Source organism: Dasypus novemcinctus, chromosome 7 (genome assembly GCF_030445035.2).
Source record: "Dasypus novemcinctus isolate mDasNov1 chromosome 7, mDasNov1.1.hap2, whole genome shotgun sequence".
Classification (NCBI taxonomy): domain Eukaryota; kingdom Metazoa; phylum Chordata; class Mammalia; order Cingulata; family Dasypodidae; genus Dasypus; species Dasypus novemcinctus.
Window position 1 is genome coordinate 35,578,397 of NC_080679.1, and position 27,823 is coordinate 35,606,219.

General features: G+C 41.4%; 1 pseudogene; it reads right to left on the reverse strand.

Annotated features, from left to right (window-relative positions):
• The window catches only part of LOC131279082 (eukaryotic translation initiation factor 4 gamma 2 pseudogene), a 95,160-nt pseudogene extending 71,668 nt beyond the window's left edge, over positions 1–23,492 (reverse strand).
• Between the last annotated feature and the right edge of the window lie 4,331 nt (positions 23,493–27,823).

Sequence of the window (27,823 nt, forward strand, 5' to 3'; positions counted from 1 at the left end):
ATTTACATGCTGAGTTTGGCTTCGAGACTGGCCACATTTGAGTAACATGAAGGCTGACAGGAGGAAATTCCCTGGCACAATGTTGCTCTAGGTCTTGTTCTTATTTTAGGTTTATCAGCTCACAAGCATAGTCATTAGCATCAGGGGTTCATCGTTGAACCCTCACTCCCTCCCGGTCCCCGCCGCTGTACCTGGGAGACTGTCGCTGCTCCCCTAGGGACCACGACAGAGCACCACTGGCCAGGAACCCAGTACCCCCCCTGCTGTGGTTTCCAATTGTTGCCACCATGAGTATATCCAATCATTACCATGCACCCTGGACATATGTTCTGTATAGCTCCCTGTCAGCCATATATCACCTGTCATTGGTATCCCATACCAGTATTCCTCCTTTGCCATTGTTGAAACACTCTGTGATCCAGAACTCCCCGAAATTTGAGGCCCAATATAATGTCATGGTCCCTTACTAGGGAATGGCATATAGCGATGGGTTTAAAGGATATATAAAGAACTTGGATAAAGTTAAATAAAGAACTTAGATAAAGAATGTTGACTTGAAAAAATTTCCACATCCTATCCTTTTTTTCCCCCCCCCCCTAATTATTCAGCATTTCTTCATAGGAGTCCTAGACCACAGCAATGCATATATACAATATACAGCACTCCCATACATCCATCACAAAACCTTTTCCCTTCCACAGCGATACTCTTACACCCTATTCACATCATATTTACTTAAAGTGATGTACAGAGTCTGAGACATTAGCTTTCTAACAAGGTAATATCTGTGCTTACATTATGATGCATACTTTAGGATACACAGTTCTTTACATTTTTAGTTATCCTATGTTTTACATTATGGTTTACATTATCAGTCTATCATCTCCTATATGTTATGGTGTAATATTACATGTTTTATATCCATCCTTGTGTACTCTCAAAAAACTCCTCTCTTACCCCCCTTTTACTTTGGTTCCACACATTTAGCATCCATTTTCCCTTCCACCTTGGTGCCCACAGTGACAGCCAACCTCCGTTTCCTGAGGAGCCACTTCCAGAGATAGATGGAATAGTGTTCAGGGCCTAACCTGCTCAACTGCCCCAATGCCCTGGGGGCCACCCTTTCTCTCGAGGGATAGAGTTCCCTCTATTTGGTGGCATCAGTCCTCCCCAGGATGTGGGTCCACCCCCACTCTCACTACTTGGGATTCTACCCCATGGTGTCACCCACTCTGGCAGAATGAGCATTTAGACATTCCCCAGGAGCCCGTCCTGCTTCAGACCCTCCCCTCCGAGCATTCTAAACAGGTAACCCTCTTTATTATATTTTGTTATGATTTTCTCGGCATTTTACTCTCCACCACCTCCTGTCCCTCTCCTGTGTTCGTATGCTACCCCTCCCTCCCCCCACTTTTGGGCACCGTTACCCAACCGTCCCTCCCCAGCCACCCTCAAACCCGTAAAGCCCCAACAAAAGGTAACCCCTTGCCCCCATTTTATCTCTTCTTTGTGTTCATACTTACCACCCTCTCGTCTTAAATTGCACCCCTGCAGACATCGGCTCATATCCTTCCTCCACCCTCCGATTTCCTGTAAGCCTATCGTTCAGTCTCTTGCTATCTAGGGCAGCTTGGTTATTTCATATCATTGAGGTCATGTAGTATTTGTCCTTCAATGTCTGGGTTGCTTCACTCAACATAAGGTTCTCAAGATTCATCCATGTTATCACATGTGTTTGTAGTGTGTTTGTTCTTACAGCCGAGTAGTATTCCATTGTGTGTATATACCACATTTTATTGATCCACTCATCTGTTGATGGGCATTTGGGTTGATTCCAACTTTTGGCAATAGTGAACAATGCTGCTATGAACATTGGTGTACATATATCGGTTTGTGTCCTTGTTTTCAGTTCTGCTGGGTATATACCCAGTAGTGGTATTGCTGGGTCATATGGCAAATCTATGGCTAGTTTTTTGAGAAACCGCCATACTGTCCTCCAGAATGGTTGGATCCTTCTGCATTCCCACCAGCAGTGGATGAGTGTTCCCCTTCCTTCACATCCTCTCCAGCACTTGTATTCTTCTGTTTTTTTCATAGCTGCCAATCTTATGGGTGTAAGATGGTATCTCATTGTAGTTTTGATTTGCATTTCCCTGATAGCTAGAGATTTGGAACATTTTTTCATGTGCTTTCTTGCCATTTGTATTTCTTCTTCGGAGAAGTGTCTGTTTAAGTCTTTTTCCCATTTTTTAAATGGGTTGTTTATCTTTTTATTTTCAAGATATAGGAGTTCTTTATATATGCAAGTTATAAGTTTCTTATCAGATATATGATTGCCAAATATTTTCTCCCACTGTGTGGGCTCCCTTTTTACTTTCTTGACAAACTCCTTTGAGGTGCAGAAGGCTTTAATTTTGAGGTAGTCCCATTTATCTATTAGTTCTTTTGCTGCTCGTGCTTTTGGTGAGATATTCATAAATCCATTTCCTATTACTAGGTCCTGTAGATGTTTCCCTACACTGCTTTCTAAGGTTTTTATGGTCTTGGCTCTTATATTTAGGTCTTTGATCCATCTTGAGTTGATCTTTGTATAAGGTGTGAGATGGTAATCCTCTTTCATTCTTCTACATATGGCTATCCAGTTCTCCAGACACCATTTGTTGAATAGGCCACTCTCTCCCAATTGAGAGGGTTTGGTGGGTTTATCGAATATTATGTGGCTGTATATGTGAGGTTCTATATCAGAGGTTTCAATTCGATTCCATTGGTCTATGTGTCTCTCTTTATGCCAATACCATGCTGTTTTCACCACCGTAGCTTTATAGTATGTTTTGAAGTCAGGTAGTGTGATTCCTCCAATTTCGTTTTTCTTTTTCAGTATGTCTTTGGCTATTCGGGGTCTCTTTCCTTTCCAAATAAATTTCATAGTTAGTTTTTCTAGTTCCTTAAAGAAGGCTGCGTTGATTTTTATTGGGATTGCATTGAATGTGTAGATCAGTTTTGGTAGGATAGACATCTTAATAATGTTCAGTCTTCCTATCCATGAACAAGGAATAGTCTTCCATTTATTTAGGTCTTCTTTGATTTCCTTGAACAATCTTGTATAATTCTCGTTGTATAAGTTCTTTACCTCTTTAGTTAAATTTATTCCTAAGTATTTGATTTTTTTATTTACTATTGTGAATGGTATTTGTTTCTTGATTTCCTCCTGATCTTGCTCATTATTGGTGTACAGAAATGCTACTGATTTTTGCGCATTGATCTTATAACCTGCGACTTTACTAAACTCATTTATGAGTTCTAGAATCTTCGTTGTAGATCTCTCAGGGTTTTCTATGTATAGGATCATGTCATCTGCAAATAATGAAATTTTGACTTCTTCCTTTCCAATTTGAATGCCTTTTATTTCTGGTTCTTGCCTCAGTGCTCGTGCAAGTACTTCTAAGACAATGTTAAATAGGAGTGGAGACAGTGGGCATCCTTGTCTTGTTCCTGAGTTTAGAGGGAAGGAGTCTAGGATTTCTCCATTGTAAACAATATTGGCTTTAGGTTTTTCATATATACTCTTTATCATGTTCAAAAAATTCCCTTGTATTCCAATCTTTTGGAGTGTTTTTATCAAGAAAGGGTGCTGTATTTTGTCAAATGCTTTTTCTGCATCAATAGATATAATCATGTGATTTTTTTCCTTCAATCTGTTTATATGGTGTATTACGTTGATTGATTTTCTTATGTTGAACCATCCTTGCATACCTGGGATGAATCCCACTTGGTCGTGGTGTAAAATACGTTTAATGTGTTGTTGAATACGATTAGCAAGTATTTTGTTGAGTATTTTTGCGTCTAGGTTCATTAGAGAAATTGGTCTGTAATTTTCCTTTCTTGTGATGTCTTTGTTTGGCTTTGGTACTAGGGTAATGTTGGCATCATAGAAGGAGTTGGGTAATGTTCTTTCCGTTTCGATGTTTTGGAATAGTTTCAGCAGGATTGGTGTCAGTTCTTTCCGGAATGTTTTGTAGAATTCACCTGTGAAACCATCTGGCCCTGGGCTCTTCTTAGTTGGGAGATTTTTGATAACTGATTCTATCTCTCTGCTTGTGATTGGTTTGTTAAGATCATCAATTTCTTCTTTCGTCAATATGGGCTGCTTATGTGTTTCTAGGAATTTGTCCATTTCCTCTAGATTGTCATTTTTGTTGGAATATAGTTTTTCAAAATATCCTCTTATGATAGTCTTTATTTCTGTGGGGTCAGTGGTGATATCGCCTTTCTCATTTCTTATTTTGTGTATTTGCATCTTCTCTCTTTTTTTCTTTGTTAGTGTTGCTAAAGGTTTGTCAATTTTGTTAATCTTCTCAAAAAACCAGCTCTTGGTTTTGTTTATCTGTTCAAGTGCTTTCTTATTTTCTATTTCATTTAGTTCTGCTCTTATCTTTGTTATTTCCTTCCTTCTTCTTCCTGTTGGGTTACTTTGTTGTTGTTTTTCTAGTTCCTTCAAATGTGCAGTTAGTTCTTCAATTTTTGCTCTTTCTTCTTTTTTGATATATGAATTTATGGCTATAAGCTTCCCTCTCAGTACTGCTTTTGCTGCATCCCATAAATTTTGGTATGTTGTGTTGTCATTATCATTTGTTTCAAGGTAGTCATTGATTTCTTTTGAGATTTCCTCTTTGACCCACTGTTTTTCTAAGAGTGTGCTGTTTAATTTCCAAATCGTGGGGTGAAATCTGGGCTTCTGTCCCTTGCAAATCTCCAGCTTGACTCCACTGTGGTCAGAGATAATGTTTTGTATGATTTCAATCTTTCTGAATTCGTTCAGCCTTTCTTTGTGGCCTAGCATATGATCTATCTTGGAGAATGATCCATGTGCGCTTGAGAAAAATGTATATCCTGCTGTGTTTGGGTGTAGCGATCTATATATGTCTATTAGATCGAGCTCCTCTAATATACTATTCAGATGTTTTGTTTCTTTGGTGATTCTCTTTTGAGATGTTCTGTCCAGATTTGATAGTGGTGTATTGAAATCCCCCACTATAATTGTAGATGTATCTATACTTTCACTTAGTTTTTCCAGCGTTTGCCTGACGTATTTAGAGGCACCCTTGTTAGGGGCATAGATATTTATGATTGTTCGATCTTCTTGACAGATTTTCCCTTTCACTAAAATGTAGTATCCTTCTTTGTCTCTCACAATTGTTTCACATTTAAAGTCTATTTTGTCTGATATTAATATAGCTACTCCTGCCTTTTTTTGGTTATTGTTAGCTTGTATGATTGTTTTCCAGCCATTCACTTTCAGTCTCCATGCGTCTCTGGGTCTAAGATGTGTCTCTTGTAGACAGCATATGGATGGGTCATATTTCCTTATCCAATGTCCCAGTCTGAATCTTTTGATAGGTGAGTTTAATCCGTTGACATTCAGTGTTATTACTATCAAGGAATTATTTGTGTTAGCCATATTTTGATTGGATTTGTGTTTGTCATATTTTGTTTGTATATATTTTTTTGTCTTTTTTGTTGTTGTTGTTGGTCTTATACTCTCCTCCAACTTTGCCTTTCCTGTTTTTTCCTTTCTTCCTGCAGAACTCCCTTTAGAATTTCTTGAAGGGGAGGTTTCTTGTTGGTATACTCTTTCAGTTTCTGTTTGTCTGAATATTTTGAACTCTCCATCATGTTTGAATGCTAGTTTAGCTGGATAGAGTATTCTTGGTTGGAAGTTCTTTTCCTTTAGTACCTTGACTATATCATACCACTGTCTTCTTGCCTCCATGGTTTCAGAAGAGAAATCAGCACTTAATCTAATTGAGCTTCCCTTGTATGTGATGGTTTTCTTTTCTCTTGCTGCTTTTAGGATTTTCTCTTTGTCTTGAGCCTTGGATAATTTGATAAGTATATGTCTTGGGGTGGGCCTGTTGGGGTTTATGACTTGTGGAGTGCGCTGTGCTTCTTGGATATGGACATCTGTCTCTTTCAGTAGATTTGGGAAGTTTTCAGCCATTATTTCCTGCAACACTCCTTCTGACCCCTTTCCCTTCTCTTCACCTTCTGGAATGCCTATAATACGTATGTTTGAGCGTTTTGCATTGTCATTCAGGTCCCTAAATCCTAATTGGATTTTTTCTATCTTCTTATTGACCCCTTCTACTATCTGTTTGATTTCTGATGTACTGTCTTCCACATCACTAATTCTCTGCTCTGTCTCTTCTAGCCTGCTGATATTTGCTGCAAGTGTATTTTTGATTTCTTGAACTGTGGTGTTCATTCCCATCATATCTGTTATGTTTTTGCGTATGTCTGCAATTTCCCCTCCAAGTGATGTCTTCATGTTGTTAACCTCTTTCATTACTGCATCAAATTTGTCGGTGATAAGTGTTCTGAGTTCTTTCATTGCTTGTGCCAAGTTTTGCTCCCCTTCGTGATTATTGGTTTGTTGATTGGATTCAGTCATGTTTTCCTGATTATTGGTTTGGTTTGTAGATTTTTGTTGCTTTCTGGTCATCTCTTTATTTTGTCGAATTTAATCAGTTCCTTAGCTTCTTTGTCTACTTTTGGAGGTTAATTAGTTGTTATTTTTGCATAGGTGTTATATCTTCTCTTTGTCACTTTTTTCTTCTTATTCAAGTTACTTGTTGTTGGTTAAGTTCACTTTAGAAGAAAGTATTAGTGTTGGGGAAAGGCAATTGTGTCAGCAAGGGAAAAGTGTAAAGTAGTATTAGTAATGTATGTTAACAAAGCAAGAATATGAGATCTGGGAGGATGGAGGTTAGATTCATGTAGATTGTATAGAGTTATAGCTGTAGGTAGAGTACCTTTTATGAAGTAGATGACTGAATATAGGCAGAATATGGTATGAACTACAAAGCTATTGTTTTCATGAGAGAGGGAAAAGGAAAAGAAAGGTAATAGTTTCAAGAGTGGATAACAGACAGAAAACAGGACAAAGGTATTAGAAATTAAGAGTTAGACAGTTTGTGGGTCAAAGAATGGGAGGTGGGGGGTGGAATATAGGAGAGACAGTAGATGATAGTGGATATGAAGATGCAGGGGAAGGGGGATAGTGTAGGTAGCCTAAATCAGTTCACACAGAAATGAGGTAGTGGAGGATGGGAAAACCCAGTAAATATGAGGTGTTCCCTGTAGCACCTATTGTGTACTTGAATTAAAATAAAATAAGTGGAAAATGAGGGACAAGAGGGAAAGAGAAAACCGGAAAAAAAAACACTAATTATAATAAAGAAAAAAAAGAAAGACAAGAAGAAAGAAAGAAAGAAAAAGAGGATAGGCACACGGTGGGGAACAGAGAGGGCAAAGAGAGATTCAGGTATACACGTGTCACAATTACAACCCTATCTAAAACAACAAGCAAAGAAACCCCTAAATAACTGTATATATATATAAAAAAAAAAAAAGACTTTGGGGGGCACGCTAGGAGAAAAGACTAGAGGATAATGCAATATTAGCAATCAGGGCGTCAAAAAGAGTAGAAAATAAGATAAAGTGAAAATAAAAACAAAACAATATGAACCAATAAAGATAAAACGCCAACGTTAAGGTCCAGAGCACTCAAGGACCCCAGGTAGACCCCAGGGCGTGATGGATTCGGGGGTGGAAAGTCTGAGACACTGAAGACTCAAGAGGTGTGAGTCTGGGGTGTGGACCGCCAGAGTCCAGGGGACCCAGACCTGGCAACCTCAAATCTGGTCCACAGAAAGCTTAGGAGCCCCGCGGTGCAACACAGCCCTCAGGGATCCCCGTAGCTGGGTGCCAGCCCCGTGGGGGAAGCCAGATCGGCGAATTCTATATTGAATGTCTGATCTCTGAAATTCACCTAACTCCTCAGGGTATCAGCCTTTGGACAGCTCCCTCCCTGTGCTCACACGCAACGGCCACTTGAGGGCGCCTCTACACCACGGCCCGTTCAATGACCCAGATCCCAAGCCCCGCCGGGTGGGGTGGGCTTCAGCTGGAAACGCCGAAAACAGACTCTAAGATCCTAAATCCCAAACTTCGCAAAATATTCCCCAATCTGCTTCCAGACGTGTCCTCCTCCCTCACTGCACCCTACAACAGTCTCCCAATTGTGTCCCCTTATTGTCCAAAATCCAATTCCGTTGCAGATCGGCAGCCGGACCTGTGGGGATGGGGCTCCAGGCGGAAGCACTGCCCCCCCTGTCCGGAGGCTAAAACGTCCCCCGCTTCACAGGGAAACACCGTCTGTCTCCGCAAATCAATCCGCCAAGGAGTCTTGTCCCAACAATCCCTCACCAGCCAGCCCAGTATCCGCGAATTTTTCAGCACCACAAAGCCTCTAGAATAAGGAAAAAAAAACAAAAACCCTGGCCGCCGCGGCTCCGGAGCTGCCGGAGCGCCCGCTACCGCGGCTCCGCCCACCCAAGGAGGGAACTTCCCGCGCCCAGCTGGGACCTCCGTTTATATATTATAGACGTATCCTCTCTGTTACCTTCCCACCGAATTGACGTCCAGACACCTTCCAACCAGCAAAAATCCCCGAAACAGCGCGGTCCCAAAGAGCCTTCAACGCTGCCCAGCCGCCCCCTGCAGAGACACTACCAGGCAAGCTCACGCTGCCACCATCTTGCCGCTAATCGCAAAGCATCTTATGTCAAGAAGTGATTGTGTCTATAGACATTGAAATTTTTGCATCAGGAAAACTTTTGGCTGATAAAGGAAAAATATGTAGGATCATGATAACAAGTTTGAAGAGGATTAATAAGTGACCATGGACATTTGGAGCTTTGGTGATAAATGATGAGTTATTTTCCAAAAATGTAATCTAACTGTTAAAAAAAGAGTTAAGTGGTAAACCCAAACCACTGTGCCAATCTATTACCTCCTCCACAAAAAATGGTTCTACTCACAATAATTTAATATTAAAGATTATTGACTTTTATTGTAATTTAGTGCTACATACTGTGTACTCACGTCTTTAAAAATCTTTTTTTTTCTTCTGAGAAATATTCAGTTAGAAAAAATGTGACAAATTAAGATACTTTTTTATTCCCACTAAATAAAAACACTTAAATATAATCAGAAAGACTCTTTTGTTATTTATATGATGAATAGCAAATTGATGCTGTTTAAATGCTTACAAATTAGCTAGAAAAGTAGAAGCAGAAACAGCATGAATATTCTAAAACCACTCATCTCCTGTTTCTACCCTCAATCTCAAAACCAAAATAAAAGCTTTGTGCCTAGGAGAATTGTAGAGGAAAAAATAATTTGTATTTGCCATTTTCCAAGTTATATTATCTAGTAGTGTTATTTCAATAGCAATAAAAGTTGCTGAAAAGTGAAATTAACTTTCTGACCCCATTCTATGGGAAAATCCTTGTTTCAAGAATTTTGTATGATCATAGAGTAGGTAAACTTTTGGGATTGGCTTTTCTCACTCATAATTTACTGGAGATTCACCCAAGTTGTTGCATGTGTCAATGGTGTTTTAGTTTGCCAAAGGGCTGCTGATGAAAAGTACCGGAAATGGGTTGGCTTTTATAAAGGGGTTTATTTGCAATAAAAGCTTACAGTTCCAAGGCCATGAAAAGTCCAAATCAAGGCACCATTAGAGGTGCTGTCTCACCCAAGTCAGCTGCCATGTGTTGGCCACTGGTCTCTGTCGAGGTTTGAGCTCAGCTGAGGGTGACCAGGCATAACACTTGCCTTTTCTTGAGCTGCTCCATGGGCCCAGCCTCTTGGAGTCTTCATGCTTAAGGAATTCTCTAGGCCTCTGTCACATGGCAGAATCAAATATGGTGGCTTCCTTTTCCTATGTGTCTCTGTCTCTCTCTGTCTGTGTCTCTGGGATTTTATCAGACCCAGCAAGGGACTGGTATCTCACTGACAAATTCTAATTAAAAGCCCTAAATCAACCTTTTCAATAATCTAATCAAAGGACTCCTTTGATTTAATGCATTTAATGCATTATTTAATGCATGAATTTAATGCAATCAAACAGTATCACATCCACAGGAAAAGATTAGTTAAAAACATAATCATTCTCTTTTGGGTATTCATAAAATAATCTTAAACTGCCACGAGTGGTTATTCTCTGTAAATTGCTCTGTGGTATTCTAAAATATGGCTGTACCACAGCTTATGTAACCGTGCATACATGGAAAGACATTTGGGTTGTTTCCAGGTAATGAATAAAACTCCTGTGAGTACTGATGTACATGTTTTTGTGTGAACATTTTTTATTTCTCTGGGATAAATCCTCAAGAGTGCAATTGCTGGATTGTAAGATAACTTTACAGGAAAATACTTATGAAGCATCAGACACAGACTAAAACTCATATAATCAAAACCAAAGTCAATATAAACTACTGTCAAGATATTGTAGGGTTTTCACTTATTAGAAGGATATTTGAGATACACCGAGGGGAGAGAAATAGTTTATTCACAATTATTAACATAAAATATAGCAGCTTTATCCACCTGCTGCTCTGAAAGCAGGTATGAAGAAATTGCAAAGTCTCCTGATTTATCTACTCACCCTCTCCTCAATTCTGAAAAGCCAAAAAGGTGTGCTACCATTTTCATTCTACCCTGTGGCTAATTTTTTAATCTACTGAGTTTACTGCCTCCAACTCCCTACTTTTGTATTTTTCTTCAAAAACTGAACTTTTCAGAAAACAGAAGTACAGGAATTAGATCAACAGTGCATGTTTTAAGAAAACACCATGTGTTAATGGAAACAGTGTTCATGAACAGAGCTCTATTTCTACACAGCAGATGCTTAATTTGTTTATTGAATTTAAAAAAATAGTATTCATATAGAAAAATGACAGTGTCCAAAACACTTATGGACAATGTTGTGATACATTTGAAATAGGGAAACTTAAAATCTAATAGAAATACTTAGTAATATAAAAATAAATAAATACATATTAGAGATTATTTATTATTGTGAATGCTGTACATTCACAATGTGAACAGGCAGTTTTAAAATCAATTATGATATTACAATCTGATGAACTATAATGAAGTCATTGAAAATCATTTTCAAAGACAGACTACTGATATATGAAAATGTTATATGAGAGAAAATACATACAAATTAAAATAAACATTGAAAACTATATAAAATAGAAAAAGGCAAGCAGAAAAAAACCAAAATATTAACAGTAATTATCTCTTGGTGATGACATTATGATTCTCAACATATATTTTAAATTAGATATTCATAAGAAATTATATTTTATATTACATGCATTAATAATCATGTATTAACTAAAATATGAAAATTATACAAATATGATTTTCTAAGCAAAGATAAGTACTTTAAGCAGGATGCAATTGAAGATAGTTTAATAAATCTACACACATATATATATTTAAATTTATTTTTAAAAGATAGTTAGACTACATAAAATGTTACATAAAAAAATATGAGATTCCCATATGCCCCACTGCCCACATGTTCCACTTTACCCCACGTTAACAACTTCTTTCATTAGTGTGGTACATTCATTACAATCGAACACATTTTGAGCATTGCCACACAGCATGGATTACAGCTACACTGTAGTTCACACTCTCTCCCACTCAATTCTGTAGGTTATGGCAAGATATAAAATTAAAGTAGGATAAAATTTTATGTGGGTTTCTTTTCCAGTAATCCAGAAATCAGTCAATAATGTCATAGCTTCTACTTTGTTCTTTGAGAGCAAGTGTAATTTCTGGATATCACCAAATTTGATATTCGTTACACTTATCTGGAAGAATGGAATATTTCATTAGATTTTGTTACTGAAAAGGCTAGATTTCCACTTAAACCTGAAAACACATTCTCTTTCCTTGTCATTGTTTATTGTTTATTATTATTGAAATAATGAAAATGCTCTATGTATGCAGTAAGAATCCATGCTCACCTAATGCTGAGATGTCCATATATATAAGTCACATTTAGTTAGTTTTAATATAGGTCCAATATGTAGTTAGATAATGTACATATAAGATTCGATGTAGAAGTAGTTTAGTGCAAAAGCTTTAGGGTCAAGAGGCCCTGAATTTGGATTTTGCCTGTTTCCTAATGGTTACCTGATGCGGATGTGTTATTTAATCTCTCTAGGTTTTCATCAGTTGTTTTTGCCTCTTAAAAATGAGGACATGATACTTGTACCTTTATCAATTGTTGTGATAATTAATATGAAATGATTTTAGCTGAATGCCTCGCGTATTATAATATGAATAATTATCAGCTTTTGTATGTGAGAGAGAGAAAGAGAGAGAGACAAAATAAGAGGGTGTACATATGCTAACAAAATGGGCAAGATATTTTGCTTGAAATTGTTTAAAAGTTTTAGGGCTTTATATTCTATGCGTGAGACATCATTGATATTTTGTAGAGTTTTACTTTTAAATGGAAACTTCTGTGTATGTGCCTTTTAAATTTTACTATTTAATTCTAGGTAGGGCTAACAATTTGGCTAAATGTTTTCTGCCTCTTGCGATATGGGTTTTTTTTTAACTATGATCTTCATCATCACCATTTATAAATCTTGTGACTGTATAGAGAGCACTTCATACTGTCAAAATACTGTATCTGAGTTTTCAAAGAATATTCTGAGGTGGAAAAGATGAGTGTTTCTATTTTTTCATTTTTTCTTTATTTTTTAAAGAAGTTTTAGATTGTATAAAAGTTGAATTGAAAATATATAGGGGGATTCTCATATATCCTACTCCCTCCCCTCCCACACTTTCCTCCATTAACAACATCTTTCATTAGCATGGTAAATTTGTTACAATTGATGAACAAATACTGAAGTATTGCTATTAACCATAGTCTATACTTTACATTATGGTTTCCATTTTGTACTGCACAATTTTATAGATTTTCTGAAAATGTATAATGATCTGTAGCTGTCATTACAATAGCATGCACAATAATTACAATGTTTTAAAGATACCCTTGGGAAGATAAGGGGCAACTTAGCTATTACTCTAGAACAGTTCTGTCTATATATGTAATTAAAAAAATAGTAGCTATAATTAAAGGTAAAATGAAACAAGTGAAATTAATATTGTATTTTATTTAATACAATATATCCAAAATATTACCTATCACAAAATCAATATAAATTTATTAATGAGCTATTTTAGATTATTTTTTTCATAACATCTTTGAAATTCAGTGAATAGCACATCTCAGAACACTACATTTTCATCAGAAATACTAGCTTTATATTTAGGTTTTATAAAATTTATAGTTGAAAAATATATTCATGTACCTGAACTGTGTCAAACATTCTTAATCACTTTCCAATAGAGTACCAAAAAATCATCTTCTTTCACTATTTACACCTAAGTTGTTAATATTGATTCATCATTCTTAGAAGCAAAAGCACCTCTGTTTCAGAGTCTCTGCAAGTTAAGTAAATTTGTTAACTCTTGGGTCAACTTACTACTAATATTAAATTCAAAGAAGAATTGCATAAATTTAAAAGCAACCTTAAATTTTAATCTATCAACAAAGCAGCCTTCAAATTTTTCTTGTGAATTTTGAAGTCAATTTATACAATGCTATTGATCAAATTAAAATCTTCTGCATGTTGATTCATGTTAGACAATACTTAAAATCTTATTTATTTGTATTTTGAAAAGTTTTTCTTCCTTGTAGTTGGAATTTAGCTCATTTATATGCAGTGAGATAGTAGTGGAAAAACATAAATCACACCACTTTTTTTTTGATCTTTGAATATTGAATATTTGTCAAGCATTGCTTTTGTGTCAAGCAAATTAGTAAAACTCTTCTAATATGCAACCAAAGAACATTTAGCAAAACAGTACAAGATAATGAAATAAATCATGTTTTATTTCTTTCAACAGTTCCATAAACTGATGAAGATTCATACTATTTGCATGTATACAATGAACAATTTTAACAAGTCTATCTATGACATCTTGCATAGCTTGGTTTAAAATTGAGGACAAACATTTTTCAAAATGAGTCATACAGTGGAATGAAGCAATAAGGGAAACATCAGCATCTTATTTATAAATGTCAATAAGTATCTGGAACACTAATGCCAAGATATAAATTCATTTCTTTGATATTGTTAAATCCCAGGTTAATGAGCTCAGAGACAGATCAAGATTTAGGCTGAAGTTTAATAGATTGCTGGCATGGTGGGGGTCTGAAGTGAGACTTCAGCCTGCCTCCCTAGGTTGGGAGTGCTGCTTTTGATCTTGGAGAACTGGGAGAATTTTCAGAAGGGGCATGTAAATGTGACACAAAGGTCTGTGGTGGGAAAGTACCAAGTTAGCTTTCTTAGGGTGGGGTGTGCTGTTTTGGGAACTGCCAGATCACTTGGGAAAGGAATGTTCAGTGGCCTTATGGAGATGGTGATAAGCAAGGGCTGGAATGGGACATGTGGTGTCTGAGCACTTATGAACTCAGTGGGCAAAACGTTACATTCTAACATTCCCAAATTTGGCTAAAGAAAATCTTTTAAAAGTTTGAAAGAGGGAAGGTGTGGGAGTGGGGGCATCAAGATTCTTCTGGCTACTTCCTGCTGTTATAGGTTGGTGTTGGATTCTGTTGTTCCCTTTTCAAAGTTGAGATATTGTGGCTTCTAGTTCAGTGGCTGGTACTGTATTTCCCACAACAGGAGAAGATTATCTACATGATTATGGGTGACATTCCAGATGTTCATTTGGATAAATTGAGTTATCGCATGGAAGATGTATGGAACTGCTGATAAGAGGAGAACGTGAGTTGTAAGTGGGATAAGAATAGGAATTAGTCATGAAAGCCATGGTGGATTATGTGTTTATTGTCCCCAGGAGTTTGAGGAGTGTTGGCAGATTTTGGAGGCTTAGTCAACTACTTTTTTTGCTGCATCTCTATTCCAGATTGGTTGACCTAAAAACAGCGTTCTTCTAAGAGTAAGCAGAGTCTGCCTTTTTTGCAACTTACAATTTTGTAAGTTGACCACTGCCAGGAATCTACCTGACCTTGTACTTGTATAAGGCTTTTGGAGATTTCATCTAGACTCTCCTGGAGAACCTGAGACAATGTTTGGAAATAGGTAAGAGATATAGTTAGTCCTCCAATTCCAGTGCCTATTGTATCCATTATTTCCAGGGTTGCCAGGAGAGGGAGTACAATGACAGCTCCTTTTAGTTGAATATGTTTTTTGAGCTGGGACTGGCAGGCTCTGGTTATTTGAAGCTATGTTTACATTGGGAGAGAGGAATACTAAAGTGCAGCTTCCAGTTCAATTGGTGGGAAAGCATAGTAGGCAGCTGTGCTGCAAAGGAAGAAAATTCCCTGCCTGTGTAGACAGGTAGAAATGTGTATGGAAAACAGGTATTGGAGGGGGTCTTTAGGTTCTTTTCCCAGACAGTATCTCATATGGTAACTTGAGTTGGACTCTTTAGGGCCTTATAACTGTAAGCTTCTACCCCAAATAAATACCCTTTATAAAAACCAACAGATTTCTGGTATTTTGTATCAGCACCCCTTTGGCTGACCAATACAGATGGTTTTGTGGTGGGTTAATGGTAAGCGTGGTGTTGCGGAGTGTTGGGGGTAGTGATCCAACGGGACTGCTTCCCAGCTGTGCTGGTGGGTGATACACAGAGGGGCCTGTGTGAGAAGCAGGTGTTGGCTGTCAGGGATCCCATAATGGAGTAACGAAATGGGGAAATTTAGTGAGTATTTTTATCTAGGCTATGCATAATTTGGAAGCGTGGTTGGCAGGGGCAGTATGGTAGTTGCCTAAGAGGGTGTCGGCTCTGTCTTTGATGATATTCCCTAATTGAGTATGTTAATGAAGTTGGGGTGTTAATTCAGTTTGTTAGAGTAAGGAGTGCCATATATGCAGAGGAAGATAGTGAGATACAAAATCAGCAGTTTTAGGCTAGAGAGGGGTTGGTGTTATTCAGCAGATTGAAGGTTAAGTTTAGAGTTCATTTGAGGTTGTTGGGCATTAGGCAGGTTTTGTATCGGGGCAATTTGATTTAGGGGTGGGGAGGTAGGGGCAATGTGGTTATGTAACACGAAAGTAAGGGACAGAACGAGAAAGAGTGTTTTAATTATGAAAAGGAGTATCAGCAGGACAAAGGAGAAGAACTGGATTTGGATAGGGATGAAGGATATGAGGTCTCTTTGAAGCCACAAATCTTGGATAAAGCTTAGGAGTTGGATTATGGTGAAGGACTGTGGTGTGGGAGGTAAGTGTGAGAACAAAATTTTAAGGAAATTATGGTGGAAGTTCATCAAGGAGAGGAATTGGGGGGATCTCACCAGGGAGCTTTCTTATTTGTAATTTGAGGTTTCTGTGGGGTTCGCAGGTGAAGGTAGGAGGCTTTTCTTTGTTTGCTGGAATTGATTCTTCTAGGATGGGGTTAAGGCATGAGGACGGAGTGGGACTGGAGTCTGCTGATTTGTGGGCAAGTTTTAACCTGGAATGGTGAATCCAAGAGGGAAAACTTGATAGTTTTGCTGCCATTGGAGTTGTTAGAATTAGATATAGGCCTGACCATAAAGGCTGGAGTGGTTTGGGATGTAGGGTTTTTAAATAGACTCAGTTTCCAGGATCTAGATTAGTGGGTAAATGTCTCAGCACAGGTTTTGGTAGAATATTGTGGGCTGCTTTTCACAGAAAGTGTCATGTTTGATTTAGGATATAGGGAGATAATTTGTTAGCAAGAAGGAGGTGGAGGGTATGTTTTCCAGTGCATAAGGGCATCTGTACATTATTTCAAATGGACTTAGGAGGTGAGGGTGGTGAGGTATGGAACAGAGTCTTAGGAGGGTAATAAGTAGTAAGTCTATCTAGGTAGCCTGAATTGGAATCATGAGTTCGGTGAGATGGGTTTTGATTAAACTGTTTATTTGTTTTACCTTGCCAGAAGATTGAGGTATGTAAAGAATGTGTAGTTTCCAGGTGATGTTGAGGGAAGTGCAGACACCTTGTGTGATTTGGGAGGTGAAAGCAGGCTGTTGTCTGATTGTATGGAGGTGGGAAGACCAAATCAGGGGATGATTTCATTGGTTAGGATTTTAACAACTACATCTGCCCTTTCAGAGGTTGTAGGGGAGGCTTTTTTATCAGGTCTGAAAACGTGTCTACAAAAACTGGAAAGTATTTGAGCTTCTTGACCAGAGGCATGTGTATGAAGTCGATTTGCCAGTCTTGTCCAGGAATTTGACCTTGGGCTTGGTGTGTTGGGAAAGGTGGAGATGGGAGGTGTTTTTGAGGTGAAGATTTTTTGACAGATAGAGCAGGAGGAGGAGATTGAGGAGAGGTTTTGAAGAAATCGGGATGGTCCAGGAATTGGGAAAGTAATCATGTTAGTGGTTTGGGTTTAACATGGAAGTGGTTATGAAGGGCAGAAGGAATGTTAAGACTTTTTTTTGCTTTGGTAAAATGATTGTGTTTTTTTTTATGAACAAAACTTCTTTGAGAGATGCTCCAGGGTTAGTGTGAGGAATTTATATCTTCTGAGGGATAAGTGGGTGGGGATAGAGGTAGGGTTAAGAGGAAGGGAGGAAGGGAGGAAGGGAGGAAGGGAGGAAGGAAGGAAGGGAGGAAGGAAGGAAAGAAGGAAAGAAGGAAGGAAGGAAGGAAGGAAGGAAGGAAGGAAAGAAGGAAGGAAGGAAGGAAGGGAAAGAATAATGGGGTGACTTGAGTTCATGTGGCCTGTAATTTAGCTTTCTTGTCTGCCTTGTTTTTGCCTTGAGATATGGGTGTGGATCATTTTTGATGCCCTTGGCAATGGAGAATAGCTGCCTGTAGGGGGAGAGATGCTGCATGAAGGAGCTTTAGGATGAGGTGAGTGTTGATGGTGGATTCTGTAGTTGCGAGGTATCTTCTTTTTCTTCAGATTGGGGCATGTGAGTGGATGTTGTGGAGGCATATTTCGCGTCTGTGTATATGTTTACAGTGAGGCCTTTGGCCCTGGTTAGGGCCCTAGTTAAGACAATGAGTTCTGCTTGTTGTGAGGTTGTGCCGGTAGGAAAGCACTTAATTCTATGATACCATTTAGAATTACAATGGCATATCCTGCTAGAGTGGAATTGTTCATTTTGGTGGAACTGCCATCAATGAACCAGTTGGGAGTAGATAGCGAAGGATTATAGATGTTAGGAAAGGAGTTTAGGAAATGATTTAATATTTCTGAGCAACTGTGGTTGGTGTTGTCTGGGGGTGACAACTTGGTGTTGGAAGAAGGGTGGCTGGGTTAAGGGAGGAACACTGGTGGAGGGTGACAGGGTTTTCTAAAAGAGTTGTGGGTTGGGCCTATAAACAGGTGTTTGAGATTATTGATATTGCTTGATGGGTTAGAAGGGACTCTAGGGAATGAGAGATATAAATGGCAAGGATTTGAAAGGGTAGTGGTTTTGAACTTTCAAGGATTAGAAGGGTGGCAGTGGTTGGGTACAGAGGCAGTTTGGCTATCCCAGAAGAGTTTGGTTCCATTGTTTAGAGAAGTAAGCTATGGCATGACCATCGAGATCATAGGCCTGTGGAAGGAGGCCTAGCATGTAGCCCTGTCTTGAGTCTACATGTAGTTAGAAGGGTTTGGTGGGGTTGAGGAGGGCTGGGGCTGGTGCAGTGGTTAGGGCTTGTTTTAACTGGAAAGACTTTGTAATTGAATTAGGGGAGGCAAGGGGTTCTTGTGGATTCCTGGAGGCCGCTTGGTATAGGGGCTTAGCTATAAGACTGCAATTAGGAATCCAGAGGTGGAAGAAATTGGGAAGCCTCCAAAAGGAGAGCAATTCAGACTTGGTGTTTGGCAAAGGGACGTCAGAAATAAATTTCTTTCTGTTTTGCTTGAGGCTCCAGTGGACAGGAGTAACATGCAGGCCTAAATAGGTGACTTCTGTTGGAAAGAACTGGCTTTTGCCAGGGATACTCAGTACCCCTTTTCAATGAGGAAATTCATGAGTTAAATGGTGTGGGTTATGGAGTGGGGGAGGGAAGGACTACATAGGAGAAGGTCATCGACATACTGTACGAGCAAGTGAGGGCTTAGGGGTAATGGTGAGAGGTCCTTGGACAAGGCCTGACCGAAAAGGTAGGGACTGTTATGAAACTCTTGGGGAAGGATAATCCAGGTAAGTTGTTGAGTGGTTGGGTTTATTTACGTGGTTGGGTCTGTCCTTGTAAAGGCAAATAAGTTTTGGGAAGAGTAGTTTAGAGGGATGGTGAAAAAAGCATCCTTGAGGTCTAAGACTGTGAAATGGGAGGTTTCGAGAGGGATGTGTGAAGGAGGGTATATGGGTTTAGGGACAACTGAAATGATGGGTTGAATGCCCTCATTGATGGTTCAGAAGTCTTGGACCAGGTGATAGGAGCTGTTTGGTTTTTTAACAGCTAGGATTGGAGTATTAGGGGGAGAGTCAGGTGGGCGCAGAATTCTGGTGGCAAGGAGTTTGTTAATGATCGGCTTTAACCCTAGCAAAGCTTGGGAAGGGGGCGGATATTGGGATTTGTTAGAAAAAGGGCTATTATTTTTGAATGTCACTTTAATTGAGGTATGGTGTTTTGCTATAGAAGGACATTCAGTATCTCACACTATAGGGCTTACATGCTCTAGGAGGATAGAGAGGAGATCGGGAAGTGGAGTTGGCTGTGGGGCTAAAAGGAGGAGGGGTGATATTTGGGAGTTAGAGAATGGAATAGTGATGGTGGCATGAAGTTTTGTAAGCAAGTATTGCCCTATTAGTGGAGTGGGACAGGCAGGTATAATTAGGAAGGTGTGTATAAAGGAAATGGTTTCTGAGAGACAGGTTAAAGGTGGATTTGGAGGGGATTGGACACTTGGCCGTTAATCCCCACAAAAGAGATAGACGATTGGACTAAAAGTCTGGAGTATTCTTGTAAGACCAAATATATGGTCCCTGTGTCTATTAAAAAGGAGATGATAGAGATGGTGGGGGCATCTGACCCCGGGAAGCATCAGTCTTCAGTGGCCAGTCCCAGTAATTCTGGGAGGGACAATCCCAGCTCTGGGTTTGGGCTTGTTTTGGGGACGAGAGCTTTCTGGCCTGGGGCCTGAGGGCAGTCTGATTTCCAACGTCCTTTAACCCTGTGCCTTGGGATTGGGGCATGTTTTTGCCCAGTGTCCTTCTTGGGCACACTTGAAGCAGGGTTCTGGTAGAGCTTGATTAGAGTCAGAAGGTCATTTTCAGCTGTCCTGGATAGTGGCTGCAATTAACTTATACTTAGTTTGAACTTGTTTTAATTTTTTGTTAAGTTCTTCATTTCTATTGTTAAAGCCTTAAAAGCAGTTTTAATTAGGTCTTTTTGAGGGGTTTGTGGCTCATCTTCTACTTTTCGTAATCTTTTCCTAATATCTGGGGAAGATTGGGAGATAAAGTGGGTGTGTAGATATAATTTTTCCTGCTTCTGAGTTGGAATAGAGATCAGTATATTCAAAAGGGGAAGCGGACGTGGCTCAACTGATAGAGCGTCCATCTACAACATGGGAGGTCCAGGGTTCAAACCCAGGGTCTCCTGACCCATGGGGTGAACTGGCCCACGCGCGGTGCTGCCATGCACAAGGAGTGCTGTGCCGTGCAAGGGTGTGCCCCACGTAGGGGAACTCCATGTGCAAGGAATGCACCCTGCATTGAGCCAGCCCATGCGAAAAAAAGCACAGCCTGCCCAGGAGTGGCGCCACACACACGGAGAGCTCAAGCAGCAAGATGACGCAACAAAAAGAGACAAGATTCCCAGTGTTGCTGAGAATGCAAGAGGACACAGAAGAACACAAAGCAAATGGACACAAGAGAGCAGACAACGGGGGGGGGGGGGGGAAATTTTTTTAAAAAGTATATTTAAAAGGGTTTCAGTTAGTCTGTTCATGAATACCATCAAATTTTCTTGGGGCTTTTGGATTTTTTCCTGGATTTTGTCATATCTTACTGCTTTTAGGATGCTTTTTTTCATTTCTTCAGTTATGCAAGTTAGGAAATGTGACATACAGGCAAGATCTGGGGAGTTGGGTTCATAGTTCCAGTCCGGGACTGTAGTGGGTACTGCCATAGGGCCAGCAGGGTGGCAGTTAGGATCCTAGATATGAAGGGTGTTGGCAAAGGCTGTAGCCACTGCCCAAACACGGGTTTTTTCTTCAGAAGTGGTGGAGGAGCTGATAATAATAGAGACATCCTGAGAGGTTAGGTTGTATGACTGGTAATGTGCTGGAATTACTTAGTGAACTCTGCAGAACTGGTGGAAAAGGAGCCTAAAATGTTTTTTGATGTGGGCAAGGTCTGAGAAGGAAAAGGGGACGTGAAGGCCAACAATTCCTTCGGCCCTGGCCGCTTCCCTGTAGGGGAGACAGGGGATGGGGAGTTGGGAGCAATGAGTTGAGTCCAGAAGCAGGTGATGGATGGGGAAAAAGGGGGGCAGGGGCAAGGGAGGAGGGATAGTGGAACAGGAGGAAGATGGGGTGGATTTCGAGGGAGCTGATGGGACATAGGTTGGGGGACGGGGGTGTGATCAGAAGGGTTGAAGTCGGAGGAGAAATTTTCACAAGGGAGGAGAGGTGAGTCCTAGGGAAGAAGAATTTGATAGGTGGTGCAGGACTGGCAAAGGGATGGATGGTGGTGGAGGAAGGAAAAAGCCTGAACATTTGCCAGTGTGTTGGATAAAGCTCTTGAGATCTCGGAGAACTTGGATATCGAAAGTGCTGTGTTCTGGCCATTGGCTTTTGTTGTTTAATTTATACTGAGGCCAAAGAGTGGTAGAGTAAAAATGAGCTATTTCAGTTTGATTTCTCCTCCAGGGTAGAGAGTTTTGGGGTTACAGAGGAGACAGCCGAGGGGGGTTTCTTTTGGAGGTAATGACTGGGAGCGTTCCATGTTTGGTGAGGCAAGGGTGAGTTTGGGGACCTTTTAGGAAAGAGGGTGTGGGCAGAAAGAAGCAAGCATCCTTGAATTTTTCCCTTCCAGACTGGTTAAGGGCCAGTTAAGGGCTGGTCACCGAACCTGGGACTGGGTATCCCCTGAGCCAGGAAGGTCAGGTAAGGGGGACAGTTCCCCCGATACTAGAAAGGATCTCTGACCTAGAGCTAGGATTTCTGGAAAGAGGAACAGGATCCTCTGGAGAGGTTCTGAGACTCAAAGACAAATCTGCATCCAGTGTTAGATGGAAAAGCTGCAATGGCAAGGTGGAGGATCACTGCCAGTCTGCTCTGTCTCAACAAAGCCTCCCGGGTTTCAGCACCAAATGTTAGATCCCAGGTTAATGAGGATTGGAGACAGATCAAGATTCAGGCAGGAGTTTAATAGATCACCTGCATGGAGGAGTCTGAAGTGAGACTTCAGCTGGCCCTCCTAGGACTGCTGCTTTTAAGCTGGGAGAAGCGGGGAGAGGGGTGCCTTTCAGAAGGGGAGCTTAAATGTGGCCGGAAGGTCTCTGGTGGAGAAGTACCAAGTTCGCTTTCTCAGGGTGGCACGTGCTGGTTTGGGAATTGCAGGATGCTTGGGGAAGGAATGTTCAGTGGCCTTGCGGGACGGGGCATCTGGTGTCTGAGCACTTGTGAACTCTGTGGGCAAGAGGTTACATTCTAACAGTTATGTAGCTAAACTTCTTTTCCATAGGTGTAAAAGTGTCAAAAATATCTACTGCATGAGTTCAATTTTTTTTTTAGGCGGCCAATTGACATTTCTTTATAAATACGGACATATAGAGGGCGGTAGAGTCTGTTCAATAAACAGCCACAGACACAGGACCCTTCTGGACGCAGAGGCTTTAACCCACCTGTCTCCAGTGTCTCTCGTGGCTGACCCGCAGCGCGCTTCTGGATGGTAGGGAATATCGAGGAGCAACCCCAGAGGAGTGGGGGCCCCTTTAGAGACAGGACTTTGGGAACGCGGGACAGAGCAGAGGGAAACAGAGAACGTGCGAGTTCGGAGTGTGCGCAGGTGCCCCCTAGGCTGCGGGTAGGTGTGAATCTGGAGGAGAGCGTTACCCTTCCAGCAACTCCTGCCGCCTCGGGGGGCGGGCCCAGGACTTGCAGGGCGCAGGGGCCACCCAGTACCAGCGCCGTCTTCTCCCAGCCGCGGGCATCCCCTGACGAGTAGGTCCCTGGCCCCGGGCGCCCCCAGCGGGGCAGCTGCTTCGCGCTCAGGGCTACAGGTTTGCACTCAGCGGCTCAAGGTGTTGAGTCAGAGAGTTTCTGTCCGGCTCCGAGAGAGCGGCGCTGCTTCTGCCTCTATTTGTTCCGGCCTTGGCAGGGCTGGGGACGGTGCTCCACGTCTGGGGGTGGCTGACACTCAGCAGCTGCCAACTCGTCCCGCCCAGGTAAGAGTCTAAGTCGGGCGGCACTGCTTCCAGGCGCCAGGAGACCAAGAGGAAGGCGCGCGGGCGCTCACGCTGACATACCCGTGAACTCTAAGACACAGACACAGACACACGCGTAACCCCCGGCGGAGTTTGGGAAGCATTTACTGGAGCTGCACTAAGATGCTTTCGGCTAGATGGAAGATCTGGGACGGGCACTGTTTGGACCAACATCTTGGCGTCTGTAAACAAAACTGATCTTAATATTTAATGTGATGGTAGTGGAGGTTATGGATTTCATAATAAAAATAAATCATCTTAGAGAATGTGTATGGTGGGTTATTTCACAATGGAGCTTCTCCAATTTGAAATTATCTGCAGATCTGTTGACCCTAATAAAATGTAAGATTCACACTCGAGTTTTATGCGCGTTAGAGGAAGTTGCTGTAGAGGGGAATATTTTGCATCCTTAAACAAAGTAAGCTCTATATTATTTTACATTTTTATTTCTAGCTTTAGGACGTTAGGGGGCGCACTGAGACCGTCCAATCAAAGTCTTAGGCGCTTTTTAAGCCAGTGATTCCTATACTGCTATGATCTACATGAATACCCTATACTTGGCTTTGGGATGACCAGGTTAAAAAGTTCACTTATTCCCAAAATAGTATTTTGCTTTAAACTACCTGTCAGAGTCATAAATTAAGAAGTTATTTCTACAAAAGAGAAACATTTCTGAATACTTAGGCTTTGACCAATGTAGTCAGGTATTTAACATAGACTGAGGCCAAGCCACTCATGTTGCATGCACTGATTGGCACCAGACTCTTGTCATCTGAATTTTGCCACCAGGGTAGTAAGAGGAATATGAGTGCAGGGAAATCTATCTTTTTCTGACCTTCATTTTCTTTGTTTTAAAACATTGTTAAGGGAAGCGGACTTGGCCCAATGGATACGGCATCCACCTACCACATGGGAGGGCTGCGGTTCAAACCCTAGGCCTCCTTGACCCGTGTGGAGCTGGCCCATGTGCAGTGCTGATGCCTGCAAGGAGTGCCCTGCCACGCAGGGGTGTCGCCTGCATAGGGAATCCCCTCGTGCAAGGAGTGTGCCCCGTAAGGAGAGCCGCCCAGCATGAAAGAAAGTGCAGTCTGCCCAAGAATGGTGCTGCACACATGGAGAGCTGACACAACAAGATGAAGCAACAAAAAGAAACACAGATTCCCAGGGCCACTGATGAGGATAGGAAGCGGTCACAGAAGAACACAGTGAACGGACACAAAGAGCAGACAACTGGGGGGGGCGGGGGGAAGGGGGGAAGGGGAGAAAAACAAATCTAAAAAAAAATAAAAAATAAAACATTGTTAAAATTGAATCGATTAAATGTTAAGTTAGGGATATTTCCTGCTTTGAAATTTCATTTATTTATTTGGAGGTGTAAGAAGATTTGAATAATATAGAGGCATTCTTTATATTCTATTTTCTAATTTTATTGGCAACATGAGATAGTACTTTTGAAAAATTAGTACAGTTTATTACAGTACTTAGTTAATCCTGCTAATTCATGAGTCCCAAAGTTGATTGAACAAATGCTATTTTAAAAGTTCATAAAGGAAATCATCCATAAGGTGTGGGCTTATGCAGAATAAGTGCTTAATGTACAATAAATAGTGAATATTATCACAAGACAGTTACATTAAATTGAGGAAAAGTGGGGCTAGAATGAGTAAAGAGAAAGATGTTCTGCTGAATTTTATTTTATTTTATTTTTTAAAGATTTATTTTTTATGTATTTCTCCCCCCACCCCGCCCCCCAGTTGTCTGCTCTCTGTGTCCATTCACTGTGTGTTCTTCTGTCACCACTTCTATCCTTATCAGCAGCACCTGGAATCTGTGTTTCTTTTTGTTGTGTCAGCTCTCTGGATGTGTGGGCCATTCTTGGGCAGGCTACATTTTCTTTTGCGCTGGGCGGCTCTCCTTATGGGGTGCACTCCTTGCACGTGGGGGACACCCCTGCGTGGCACGACACTCCTTGCGCGCCAGCACTGCACATGGGCCAGCTCCACATGGGTCAAGGAGGCCCAGGGTTTGAATCGTGTGTGGACCTCCCATGTGGTAGGCGGACGCCCTATCCATTGGGCCAAGTTCACTTCCCATCTGCTGAATTTTAGATAAGATTTCTTTCAGTAGGCAAACTGAAAAAAGCCAAGAGTTGTTAGATAAATTGATATGGAATTTTAAAAAGCCAACTGAATTTAAGATATGGATTTAACTTTATAAGTTCAACAGTAATAGTAGCTGAAACCACATGTGTGAATCAGATTATTCAATAAGAGTTTAATTGAAGGAAAAAAAAAGAAGGGTGATTAGCTAAATTAGTTCTTTTGAAAAAGCAAGCAATTTTCAATTCTATAAGATTACTGATAGATTAGAAACAGCTTTGTATCCCCTATGGCACCTAGCAGGGGATACATTTTGGATGATAAGTGCTCAATAAGTTTTGGAAGGAGAAAATTTGTACTTTATTCAGAGAAAATTCATACTGATTAGTCCATTTGAAACTTAAGTCTCTAATCATTTCAATTTTTATTTTAAATACTGTATCTGTCAGGGTTCTCCAGAAAAACAACTAATAAACAGTATCTATAAAAAGATTTTCTTTAAGGGATTGGTTCACACAGTTGTGGCAGCTGGCAAGTCCCAAATCCATAGGGAAGGCTGGCAGGCTGGAAACTCAGAATTTTTATGCTGCAGTCTTGAAGCAGAATTTTTTGTTCTCTGAGAAACTTCAGTTTTTGCTTATAAGACTTTCACCCGATTAGATGAGGCTCAGTCATATAATGGAGGTTAATCTCCATAATATGAAGACAACTGAATGTAGATGTTAATCACAACTACAAAAATACATTCCCAGGGACAACTAAACTTATGTTTGACTGCGGCTGGGGTTGGTTTAACCCCGACGCTGACGAGGTTGTCGGCTGTGCTGGCAGGGTCTTGGCTCGGTGGTGTCGGTTGTAGGGAGTTGCTGGTATTGGACCTGTGGAGTTAGGCTGGTGACAGAGTTAATCTGGACTTTTACGAGCCGGACAATTCGCCTGATGATCCAGGGTCCTAGGGCTAATAGGAGGATAAGGGTGAGGAGTGGGCCTAGAAAGGGGAGAAAGTAAGAAAGGATTCCATTGGGCAGCCCCCAAGAGAAAGACCATCCGGCTTCACGTTCTTGCTTTCTCTTGCGGAGGCCCTCTCTAACTTGTGCGAGGTTATCTCGAACGAGGCCAGAGTGGTTAGCATAGAAGCAGCATTCTTTTCCTAACGCTGTGCAGAGCCCCCCTTCTTTTAGGAGGAGGAGGTCTAGGCCCCTGTGGTTTTGGAGAACGACCTCGGACAGGGAGTTGAGAGATGTTTCAAGGTGGGCCATGGAAGTCTCAAGGCGGGCGTTTGCTGGATTTTCAGGCTTGTGGCTGGCCTTGTTGATAGGCGGGGCCAATTTCAGATAGGTATCAGGGTCCAAGAGATTGGCAGTGGAAAGCTAGGGGTTGAAGGGGACCAGTAGAAAGTAAAGCCCAAAAAGCCCCCCATCTGCCACATTCCCCTCCGAGTCCCACCAAGAGCCCCTGCCGGTGCAAACAGCCACCACGCCTGCCACGAAAACCCCAAAAACCCCAAGCCCATTGCCCCCCCCAGCGTTGAGAGCCCCGCCATATTAAAAACAAAGGGGGAGATGTGGGAGGAAGGGCGCCCGGCTTGCCACAGTAGCAAACAGTGAAGCAAGAGGTGATACCGCCTCTGCCCACTGGGCCTAGATAAGGTGACTACGCCTGACTAGGCCTTTGCTGCTAGCGGCTGGCCGGCGCTGCCCTCCCCCTTTCTATCTCCCGCCTAGCCCAACATCCGGCCAGCTCTCACTCCCCCTTTCCCCTCCCCTATTCTAAACCTCTCAGCCAGCCCTCTGCCTAGCAACCGCTTACAATCACCTATCAGGAAGCAGTACCCGCCCGCACCTATCAAATCCCTCCACGCAGTCCCTAACCCTATAAAGCTGTGTCCCCTTCCGCAATAAACCGGACTTGCGCACAGACCTGGTCTCCGCGGCTTTCTTCCTCCCCTTGCCGTGCGTCCTCCACACCTGAGAGCCCCTCTGAGGCTGTCTGCCTCAGCCTCAGACGCCGCTGCGGTCTAGCCTGACCCCTCCAGACCCCCCCGTCAGCGTTGGGGTGCAAGCCGCCCCAGCCGCATTTGACCAAACAACTGGGTGTCATAACCTCGCTATGTTGACAGAAAATTAACCATTACAAATAGATAATTGTGTGCAAAGGAAAAGGAATGGATAAAGCCAAGTACAGATGAAGGAACTGGACATGGCTTTATAACATAAAGACATAGGAAAGCAATAGTTGTAGGTTTCTGGTAAATCTTCTCTCCAAAAGAACTCAATATTTCAAAACGCCACTCTTGTCTTTTACTGACATTTAGAATAGGCTAAGTGTTTGGCTTAGCAATTATCCGATTGACTGATGGGGTTTTACAAGCCCAGTGGAAAAAAAAAACACACAATGGCTGAGTTT